The sequence below is a fragment of the Nomia melanderi genome, chromosome 8 (assembly GCF_051020985.1).
Source record: "Nomia melanderi isolate GNS246 chromosome 8, iyNomMela1, whole genome shotgun sequence".
NCBI classification, from domain to species: Eukaryota; Metazoa; Arthropoda; class Insecta; order Hymenoptera; family Halictidae; genus Nomia; species Nomia melanderi.
The window spans coordinates 7464656-7477050 of NC_135006.1; the positions used below are offsets into that span (position 1 = coordinate 7464656).

Below are 12395 nucleotides of genomic sequence, written 5' to 3' on the forward strand. Positions count from 1 at the left end.
CACAAAAATCTGCAATCGATTGAAAATTTGTTGTTTATTATAATAGTAAATAATGTGAATGTTTCTTGATTTGAAAACAATGAAACTATAAAATTCCATTTTGTAACCGTAGTTTCTGAGACAATTAAAAAACGCATAGGTTTGCATGTTACGAATTAGTCAGGCTTGCAAAAGGCAAGCGCTACGAAACAAGTACAAATACTATTCTTGCTTGCCTTCCTTGTGTTTTAACGGGTTGATGCATTAATGCAACGACGCATTTTTGCCTTTATAAAGTTTGCCATCAACATGCATACCTTTTAAGCAATTTTTTAATCCTGCTATAGGTGGATTGCAATTTTTTGACCGCGTTATACGAGGCTCTGCTGTATACATATTTGTTAGTGTCTACTTTTCTGTGTTTTTTCCCCTTTTTGTTGTTAATCCTTTTGATACTATAAATTGGTTGGTTTTATTTGATATGTACAGGGCGTCTCGGATTTTCCTGTTGTACCGTTGTCAGTGTATGTTCCACGCGTGAATGTAAAAACGAATGGCATGTAAATATTGGCTCGTGAATGCTTCATCGAAAAGCACATGTGATATAAATACGAAAAAATGGTGGATTTGTTCGTTGTTCGTTTAATATTTCGTTGTTGAAGACTTCTATAAACGCAAAATTTCGGTTAATACTAAATTTGGTTAGAGAATTTATTTAATTAATTTTATTAGGGATCCCTTCACATAATATTTGGGATAAGCAATAGGGTGAGTCGCTTTAAATTAGAATCTATTTATAATAAAGATCTTGTAGTAAAAATCCTCAGTAAAAAGATATATTCAACTTAATAATAATTAATCTTCAGATTATGTTTAGCATTTGAAATTCAAAATATTAAGAATTATCTAGATAACGTTAATGGATTTGTATATATTTGCTTTCTGTACATATGAAATGAATTCTGAAACATATCTACGAAACATTCAGTTTCTTATACTGATACGAGTTTCGTTCTATTAATATCTTTTTGTAGTTAATGCTGCGCATTAATTCTTGCCTAATAAACGATTTCTTGAAACGTTAGTAATCCTGATAGTAAACATAACCTACAATAACCACAGTCAACGAATGCAGCTTATTTAAAACTTCGTTTCACATTTTTCAACATAATTTTTTGATCAATCATTTATGAGCCTATGGTGTTTTATTCGTTGAAAACGCTGGCACCGTTTGCCAAGAAAAATCTGGGACACCCTGTCTACTAGAATGGCATGTAACAACTAGAGAGATACAAGGAACTTTTTCTTACTACTTGTTGTCCATTGCTTCTGGGAAAGTTCATCTTACGTCATCTTATAGAAATTATCTCGTTGTAACGCAATGTGAGAAAAAGTTCGTATGTATTCCAGGCATTAAGATAATTATCTGACATTTTATTATTTTTTAGTTGTTTAGCATTGAAAGTATTAATACAACTAATTTGTATTTACCACTAATTACTCATTTATGACTAATTAAAACTAACTTTATAAAAGTACAAATAATCTATATTTATTACTAATCTACTTGTTAAGACTAATTTATTTTTCAATTCTATGTTCGTTGTTCCGTGAGAGTTCTCTCGCCCTAGAATGATTTTCTCGTAGAAAAGAAAAACATACGGTGTCAAAGATAATTCTAAGAAAACAATTTTGGAAACATTGAAACCTTTTTCCATAAAAAGCTAAATTACACATCAAACTCCCAAATACTTAAAAAAAAGTAGGAATCTTTTAAAAAAAAATAATTCCTTCGATTAGAATTGTAGATTGTAGATGTAATATATCGACATTTAAATTCACTTGAATTTTCGCATCAAACTTATTTTATATCGAAGATAATAATTACATTACTAATCTATTGTACAATCTTTGTAGAAAAGTCAAGTTTATTCCGAATAACATTCTCTTTCATCGAATTCAAACGTTCTCCCGAATATCTCGATTTTTTAAATTTCTACAGTGGACAAAACAGTACACGACGATTGAAAATCATTCTGATTCGAGGATGCTCGAACGGGACGCGGAAAGTTCAATATTTTCGCACGTCGCGTCGAGTAGATTTAATTCTCGATATCCGCCGCCGACTAAATAAAAAGATATATACCGGGTGGAGTCGAAAAGTCACGGGAACGATACGGTTGATTTTATCCTGTGTAAAGCAGTCGTAAAGTCCTCTTGTCGCAACGCGTGGCCGGGATAGCCAGCGATCGCGCTCGCGTGGGACAGAGAAAGGAACGAGCTCGTAAATGGATCGTTTGTTACGTTTAACGGCTAAATTATTGGCGCGGGGACAAATCGAACCGCGTCGGCAAACAGAACCGATCCGTGGGACACGCGCGCGTGTCTCGCGCGAAACGAGCCCTCACACTCGGCGATAGCGATGGGTCCAACCATGTTTCGATCCTGTGGGGACCATAATTTCTCAGACATGGAGAGAAAATTATTATTTAACAGAAAAATCTGTTAAATATCAAATGTCAGAAAATATTTTTAAAATTATATTTTCTGTGTTCATTGAATGCTGAGAGAAATAATTTTTGACACATTGGAGGAGAATTGTTGCAACAAAAAAATATAATATTAAATACATATATATTGAATGTAGAAAACATTTTTAAAGATATATTTTTTGTATTCATTGGAAGTTAAGAAAAATAATTCTTGTGGCATGAAAAGAAAATATTTTTTTTAAATACTTTTTTGATATGTGATATTTGTAATTGCGTTTTTCTGTCAGTATTAATTAAAAGCTGAGAAATAACATATTTTGATATTCAAAAATATGAAAATATTTTTTTAATATTTATTAATATCTACTATTTGATGTTTTGTCTGCACCTATCGTTTAATTTAGTTATTTGTACTCCCCTAATTCTGTGATTGCATAATTTTTTGGATAATTTATTTTTATCTTTAATGACTTGTATTGTCGGTTAAATCATGGTACCCAGGAACTACTAATACTGTATAAATGAAGGGGTATAAAAGTATACAATTTTTCTTTGAATCGAATTTACACAATACACGTCAGTACGTTGATTAACCCGACCGAACGTAAGTGGTACAAGTCAATAAAAAATTATTCTACGCAAGGGAGTAATTCAGTTTAAAATATCATGTTTTTTCTTCAAAACCTCGTTCTCGAGAATATCTAGATTATCTATTTCGAAAATTTATCAATTACACGTGCATTTGGGTAAATACTTGCTGAACATGTTCAATCTCAATTTTTCCAAAAGGAAAATAAAAAAAAATAAAATAAAAGAAGCGAGTCCTCAAATAACAAAATTTCAGTTTGGATATTTTATATATTTCCGCATGTAGAATAACCTCTCTTCGTCCATTGTACCATCCGTGTATTCAGTCTGAAAGTTATTCAAGCGCATGTGTGCTCAACATATATTCACGCTTGATTTTCTCGAAAACAGAAAATCAAATGAAAAAGTTCCGTTCTGCGTTTCCAACGCAACTTTTCCTGTAGAATCGTGTTCTTCCCAATGAAACCAATTATCGTGCATACTTCAGTTAAATAATAATAGGAAATATTTGTATATTCTTGCAGATGCTAATTGATTTCACTAAACTCGAACCGTATAACATTACAAATGGAAGTAATAATATCATAAATACTATTATTAATTTGGTACCCATTAACAGTAACATTGCAGTACAAACCGTCGGGTTCTCATTTACTCTAAATTTCGTTCCAATTAAATACATGAAGTTACGTACAATTACTGAGCAACTTTTGTTATTGTTCTCAAAATCAATTGCGCATGAAACATAATTCCACGAACAATGGATTTTTATCCATTTACTAAAAATTTAAAAGTGCACGGGATGCATGTAATTTGGAAAAATATTTTAAAATATTCAAAGCATGGTACTTTTTATAATGTTCACTAAAAAACACAATGTACCATTGTAATTCGGTTTTCTTAATTATATTTTTAACAATTTAAATTTTCAGAAAGAATTGCAATCAAGTAATCTAGATCTATATCTGACTGAAACAAAATAATAATTATTTAACTTCTGCTTCCGAGATTTTGAGAAAAAAGTCTTTTTCCAGATATTTTTGGATTAATTAAATATTAGTATCACAACGTTATTAACAGTATTAATTATTATTAATTTTTAATATTAACAGCAACATTAGTATTTACTCGTAATTACTACTACAAAATTATTAACAATGTAAGCTATTATTAATTACTGATATTACATTATTAACACATTGTTGACTGATCACGAGTTAACTCGTGTTTGCACTTGCATTAGCTATTTCAATTTTTGAAACGCAACGCAATAAGGAATATTACAAAAGCAAAATATTCAAAGTTATATAAAAGATACGTCCAAAGTTTCATTTCAATTCATTATGTATAAATGAAGTATATTAAAGTTTATTTAGATTGTTTCATTTTCATATTTAATTACGGAATAATAATCGGCGGCGTGAGATAGTTTCTGCGTAAACTTACCGGTCAACAAAATATTAACAACATCAACTATCAACAATTATCAATATATCATTCAACTAATTTAAGAACATCTCGCGAAAGGTCTTCCCCAATAACTCAAAAATAGAAATTATACTGTTATCATTCCGAACCGCTGATACCTGAAAAACAATTCCCGTTGCAATCGGGAAATCGAGATATCGGCCTCACGCCAGATGGAAACCGAATATTGAACTGTGGATCCCCCGTCACTGGTCGCCGAACGGTGAAATATAAATTGGGAGAGCTCGGCCGCGACCGAAACACGGATAAACCATCGCGTCACCGTGATTAGTGGCGCCGTTATTATTCTTATCACGGGCCGGCCGTTGTTATATTACCAGAGGTAAATCGTAGCGCGACGCTGCACCGGACCCGGTTATTAATAATAACCGCGTCTCGGAGTCGTCCCGTTGTCGATCGAATGGAATTAATATTCATGCGCACGAATTTTCCCCGGCACACGATCGACGGGTCCGTTTCGCAATTAATATTCGATTATAATGAGCTCTCTGCTGCGTAAACACGCGAGCCGAAAGACCGACAATGATTACTTTCGCGTTTCGCTAATTGTCTCGGCAACGGTCGTCACTTTCGTGGTGAATCATTCGATTGTTTGCCTTGTTGGTTGACAGTGTTAATGGTCGATGCCGTTTTGTAAAGTGCACCGGTTTATTAAAGATTTTACCTGTAATTATTGGAGGAAAGATAAGACAAAAGTTAGAATAGTTAGGCAAACTCATTGAGATATTGAGTTTGTTTTTTCTTTTGCAAATTGATTGATGGTTAATTAGTTTCTTTGATGTGTGATGGTATTACCACTGGTCGATGGCGTTTTGTAAAGTGCACCGGTTTGTCGGTTTTTATTTACTTGTGTTCATTTATTGATTCATATATAACGTCAACACATTCGTGACACACTTGACAAAGAAACTGTGAAGTAAGGTTTTTCCGTAAGAAGCTTCTTTCTCGAGAAAATTGAATTTGAAAATTCGTCGAGCATATGCTCCTTCATATTGCTAGACTGGTCTGTCTGACTATTTCCGGCTATTTCTACTTATGTGAAACATTTGACAGCATATCGCATCATCTACTTCTTATTGACCTTATTTATTTTTAGTTAAGAATATTATATTAATATAGTATGAAAAGAAATACGATTTTATCACTGTCAATATTTATCCTCGATGACGCAAGTAGAAGTGACTAGAAATGGTCAGACACGCCAATTGAATATTAGGATCTACACCTGACAAATCATTAAATATCATTTTTTCAACAAGTAAATTTTGTTATATAAATTTCGTTTATATTTTCGATTAATTGTTGCTCATATAATTTATATGTATTTATATAAATAAATTTAATATTAAACAAGAATTTAAAAAAATGTAATTTTACTATTACGAGAAATTTCAATCGAAATGAAAAATACAATAGAAATTTGCTTATATTTGACTGTATTTTATTACATATTTATTTTATGCTATTATCATAATTGATATCTTCACAATAAGAATCTTCACTGATGAAATTATTTAAAATTTAATTTATTATTCCAATCATTGATCATATTTCGTTTAAGATCACTTCTAGAAACTTTGATCAAATGTTTGCTTTGAGTAATTAGCGAGCAAAGTTTGATTTGAATACAACAATTAATCATTTCACGAATTTGTTAACGGAAAATGAGCAACTGTTACTTTACATTTTACTTGTTTCGTTATTGAATTTTAATTTTATAATTTAATCCTAATTTATTTGTAATTACATAATTTAATATTTACCAATTTATTGAATCCTTTGTCTGCTTCGTGCCAGTTCAAGAGTACAATATATTAAACGCAGTAAGCTCGTAATATTCTGCGGAATTACCAGTAGCTTCAAACTTTTCATTCGTCGAGACAACAATTAATAACGCGCTCTGTTAGCAGTCGATTGTTCCAATTAATTCTCGAATGGCGAATGATACAGAAATAACACTGCAGAGAAATTCATGGCTTCACTTTAATTCGGAATTATAAAAACAATCTTGCACATATACTATATAGTGTATATATATAGAAAATGTGAATAGAGAAACATGTTGCCATGAATTGCGTTTCTCTATTCTTGTGTAGTCCGCCATTTAAAATCAAATTTTTCATAAATCAGTAATTCGTAACTTTTTTGTGATCGATTGTATGATTTTACATTTTTTCCAAAGACTCTTATTTTTTTTTAATATTCCAGTATAAGTTATATCTTACTTGAATTTTCTGGTAAATAGGAGGAATCAAATAATTTTTATTTATCTTTAGCATCTTTTAGTATGCATTTATACTTACATTCAATTCTGAAAAGAAAAAAAACAGTAAAAGACAAGTTTCAATAAAATATGATACCTTTTTAAGTTTTTTTTTTATTTACAGAATCTCTACTACTTGAAATTAAATTCCAGTTAATGCTACTTATCCAAGTTTTTTTATATAAATAAAAATTGACTTGCATTCGTCGATTGAGGCTTAATCAAAATAAAATGTCGTTTACTTAGATATTTATTCTTGAACCCTTTGTGTTACTTTGTCCTGAATTATTTGTCAAATGGAAAATGAAATCTGTGTTCATTGTAATCTACATTTAATCAGAATGTTAATTATTAATAACTGAAAAGTAGTATTTCATTTCACCTTAAGGCAAATAAATAACGTTTATATTATCAATTTTTATTGATAACCAAAAAGTAAATAGTATTTATATATTTATTTATAATCCTTTTTAATAACCGAAAGATATTATTTCGCTTCACTCTAAAACAATTAAATAACATTTACATTTCCAGTTTTCACTGATAACCAAAGAATAGTTTCATTACAGCTCGAAGGAAACAAATAATATTTATTTATATTTACAAACTTTATTTCTAAATTTTTACTGTAAGTGTAGTTTAGTGTTTCAAGCAAAAGGGTTTGCATTGTTTCCGGATGATCTTTGAGAAGACAAAGCGGGGCGCGATTGAGCCGCTCTATCGTCGATCGTGCTGTTCGCAGCGATTTCCTTGGCGCAGACGCTGGTATGTGAAAGTGCAACATTTCGGACCGGTTTTGCGCAGGTGAAGCGGATTGATGCATGAACGAAAGCTACCGTTAGCGACCCTCTTGCAACGATGTAGTTTCCTCCGGCCAAATTCGGGAAAAGGTTTTTCGAACAAGGGTCGAATGAAATTGGAAACTTTTATAAATAAAAATGAATAAAAATAAATGAAAGTAAATAAAAATAAAAAACAGTAGGTATAAGTAAATGTAAATAAATAATAGTAAATCAAAGTTAATAAAAATAAACAAAAGTAAGTAAAAGTTATTTATCGAACTTTTAATTTCCAAATCATATCTATTCTGCTTTCAATTGACTTTGTACATTAACACTTAAAGTCCATTATAAAAATCCAATTTTAACTGCTATTTTATATTCAATCAATAAAAGTTTCTAAGGGAACATATTTTCTTAAACAGATATTTAAAAATATCCTTTCCTAATTAATATCGTTTAACCCTTAACTACCGAGGTGAAAGAAACACACTAGATACATTGTTGTTTCGTTAAACCAACATACACTTTAAAATAAAATCATTTTTCTTTTTTTTTTAATTAAAATGCTTGTATTTCTCATCACGTATCTACCTCGTTACTTAGATCATAGAAATAAGTTATCAATATTTTAATTAAACTCACATATTAACTTCGAAGTTACATTATTGATCTACATCGGTAATTAAACGTTTATGATCTAACAGCAGATAAATGCAGAAGAGAAAGTGGACCCTAGAATACTATTATAATAATAATTAAATACGTTTAATTGGTTTTGTGATACTCAAAGCCGCAGTTATGCGAGACTTACAATTAGAGGTCACACAAATATAGTAATTTCGTAACGAGTTCTTGGAAACCGTGTTCATAGATACTCCAGATCCACACATCAAAGAAATCATGCGATTATTATGCAATCCGGCATCCTGTTGCTGTAATTTTTTTACCGTGCTATTCGAGACTCCGTATAATTGGAGTACCTATGTTACTCGGGGATTGCACACAACAAAAATTTACCAAACAGTTCACGGTTTCAAAGTCGTTTCTTTACCCCGTTTTTTACCCCGCAACATTTCCCAGGAATCACTGCATCACAACTTTAATCTTTCCAGAGCAGAATTTCCATTTAATCAGAATATATTTCCTGTTTTTGAGAAAATAATGGTATTTACTGAAAAATATATGACATGGAAATTTCTGTTAATACGCTGCATTCCGTAACAGTTTTCTTGCGACAGAAAGATAATAGTTATAAAGTAACAATTCTGTCGCAACTAATTGAACATTTCAAACGTTTCATTAATGTTTCGTTGGCCCTTGCTTCGACTTTCACCTGAATTTCTTTCGAAATTCGAAATGAATAGCTTAACCACGATTTGTCGATCAAAATGGATGCTATAATTATCGAGACAGAAATAGTTTTCATCGAGTTATCTAAAAATTCAGTGAATCAATAATCTATCACTCTGTGAACTTTATTTCATTCGAAAGCTGAGATAAATGTTGAATATTTCTTTATTAATATCTTGATACAAGTGGAGGAAGGTTTAATTTACAATAAGCTGCGGGTCGTTGAATATTTGATTTCATCTCTTAACCCGAATAGTAGCGTACATTTCTGTGAATATCTGTGGTATACCTTAAAGAATTTTTTTCTTGTACACCACGTAACTTTTCTTTTTACATGAGTTGTGGCAGAAATTCTGTAATATTTCTTTGTAAAATTCCGAGTAATTGCTTTAGTTCAATCTTTCTGTGTCGCTGGTTACATACAGTAAACGACAGAAAGTTTTGTACACAATTTTCTGAAATATCTCAATTTCTTTTTACGCGATACGAAGAGTCTGTCGCGTAAATAGACAGTTTGCTGGGCGGTATTTTCTTCACACAGAAATTTCATTAAAACAATTGTTTATTTCTTATATACCTAATATCTTCTCCGTTGATATCTATTTTAATATATTTTTTAAAAATTCGTGATTTTTGTGAATAGAGCTCATGTTTTATGAAAACTTTAAACGCCCCGATTCACCGATCAAATCGTTACTAATTTTCTCACCGACCGCGACGCATTAAAACTAACTTCAGTAATCTTGTTAGTAAATAATAATCCCGAACAAAATTATCGTATTAACTTACTCGAAACGATTTGCCCGTTTACAATCGTAATTGCTGTCGTTATCGGAAAATCGATTAAGAAATCTTTCGTGGTTAATTATCGATTTTCCCAACACTATTAAATTAATGACCGTTGCGTTTATCAATTAAATTACGGCTGGCCGGGTAAAGTGTTCGGCAAATTTATAAATAACGATTCGATGAACGATAATTAGATTTACCTTTTGTTTTGTAAAACGAGTTTCCTTTGAAACGAACGTTGAGCTTTGCAGCTTTTAACCGTAGATCCATAAACTATATTCTTTTCACCAATATTTTTTAATATCAAATATAAAGTACAAGAAAAAGCACAAACTTTGAAACTCCTTTTTCAAATTATACAAAAAGGCACAAATAAATTAGACCAAATAACAGTATAATAAATAAAACTACATAAGTAATAGATACGATTTTTATTTTAACGAAAGATTAGTTAATCTAGGGTTAATTTTTTACAAGCAAAATTATGAAATTTGAAATTTAAACCTCGCAGTACCGACGATTGCAGTGAAATTCCTGGTTGATTTGCTGAAACAAACATCGTCAACTTGAATTTATTTTATCGCTTATTGCTATTGTTAAGGAATATTATGTTAATTAAATAACTGAACAATGCAAAGATTGTAAAAATGAAATAATAGTCGTCAGCATAGCTAATACTATTTCTACTGCGTAGGTGTCAAAAAACACCTTCCAAATTTTTAATTTAAAATTATTTTCTACATTTAGTCGTATTATTTATATATATTCTGAACTGACTTTTCGATTTTTCCAATAACGATTATAAAATTAACTATAGGAAATGTCAAAAATTCACCTGAAGAAAAATTATTAAACTGAGAAATGAAGTTAAAATTTCAAACGGTGTTGTTTGACACCTTTAGTAGAAATGGTGCTAATATTTAACTTTGTATAATGCATCAATACGTAAATGTTGATTTCTCTTTATATTGGTTATAAAACATGTCGTCTGTATCTCGTCAGAAAATCTTGAATATTTTTACTGAAAACTTTCGAGTGCAAAGGGTTGATTCGCAACGAATCGAGCCGCGTTCCAGAGTTCCAGTGATAATTATTGAAATGTTTTGTGCAATGATTTCGACGTGTATACGGCTTGACAAGTGTCTGATCTATAATCAAGGTATGCGGCGGTAATTATAATCGCTCGGATACTTCTGGGCCGCACTTAAGCCGCTTTTATCGGTGCAATTAAATAGTCCCGTTATTGGCGTTGTTTCGTTATCGATATGTTCAGTTAACATAACCCGGATAGACGTCTGTGTAAATCAATTCCGCGAATTCATACTCGCTATTCAGTGCTGTCCGTGTGCGTTGCCGTCGTGGTTAATCGAATAGTTTCACAGTACTGTTTCACTATAATCTCGATTGCGTAGGATTAATGGCGAATATCGGTTTACGATACATTATGATATGCACTACAGAATGAAGAAATATTTTAAGTAAAAATTATTGTGATATACTGCGCAATAATATTTAGTAATATTCTATTAGTAATATTATGGTATTTAATATTAATTAGTATTTAATATTCTGTTAATTAACTGGCAAACTTCTTCCGTAAAGTAAAAGTATTTAATAAGCATACGTATTGTATTATTAATATTATTGCATTTAATATTAGTTACTGTTACTATTGTGGTCACCACTTGATACATTATTAATTAATGGTACATATATTTATATTATACAATATTACTAAACATTTATAGATTTAAATGGAAGACTAAAATTGTGTATATGCTTATTTGATGATTTAATTTTTCTCCCTTGTGACTTCATTGTTCTATGTAATTGGAATTGTGCGGTGAATAATTAGTCAAATTAATTTTGAGTGTAGACCTTTCAAATAAATTGAGAATTATTTATCATGTATTTAATATTTAAAGCCGTTTCTTAATTATTTATTTTTAATATGTAAGAAAAGTAACAACAGCAAGATAATCAACCCCTTATCTTACAATATCGATTTCAAACAGACACTAGTGAATATAAATATTATTGGGTTCTTTTGAATTTAAATTGAATATTATTTTAATGTAGGCATAAGAGGATCAAAGAATTCTCTTTTATTTCTAGTAAATTATTAACAACAAACTAGTTTTAAGGAGTGCATTTGTGTAAACAACCATATTCCAAGGGGTTAACAAAAATCTAAACAACTTTCGCGTTCGAAACTTCAGTGTATACGAAATAGTAATAATATATGTGGTGTACACGTAAAAAAATTAAGTTCTGACATATAATGGTTGACTTCACCTGTTCAGTACGAGTTTTATTGGATTCAAAATGTCCGGGTCGGGCTTCCCTCGTTAGTATGCGAACACAGTTTTGAAATGAAAGGAAGACAATCCCCTGTCCCTATGAATCTGCTTTCGATTTCTTCATTTGCATTCAGTGCATTGTTAAGAAGCTATTTTACATTGTCAAACATTCCAACAAGAAATCGCAATTTCCATCAGCAGAATTCATTTTAACGTTCGAGGTCTCGTTGCAATTCCCTTTAAGCAGTTCGGTGAAACAGAAATAAGCTGAAGATCCTGGAATCGCGTTCTCGATCTCTTCGCCAATCAATATCGTACTTTTGACAAACCAGATATTCCGAGACACGAAGATAATTCTTTCTTC

At 30.9% G+C, this 12395-nt stretch overlaps 1 protein-coding gene across 10 annotated transcripts in view; it reads left to right on the forward strand.

Moving 5' to 3' along the window:
• Positions 1 to 12395, forward strand: part of LOC116426430 (Lipophorin receptor 2) — a 100730-nt gene that overhangs the window by 63744 nt on the left and 24591 nt on the right. The window lies entirely within an intron of this gene.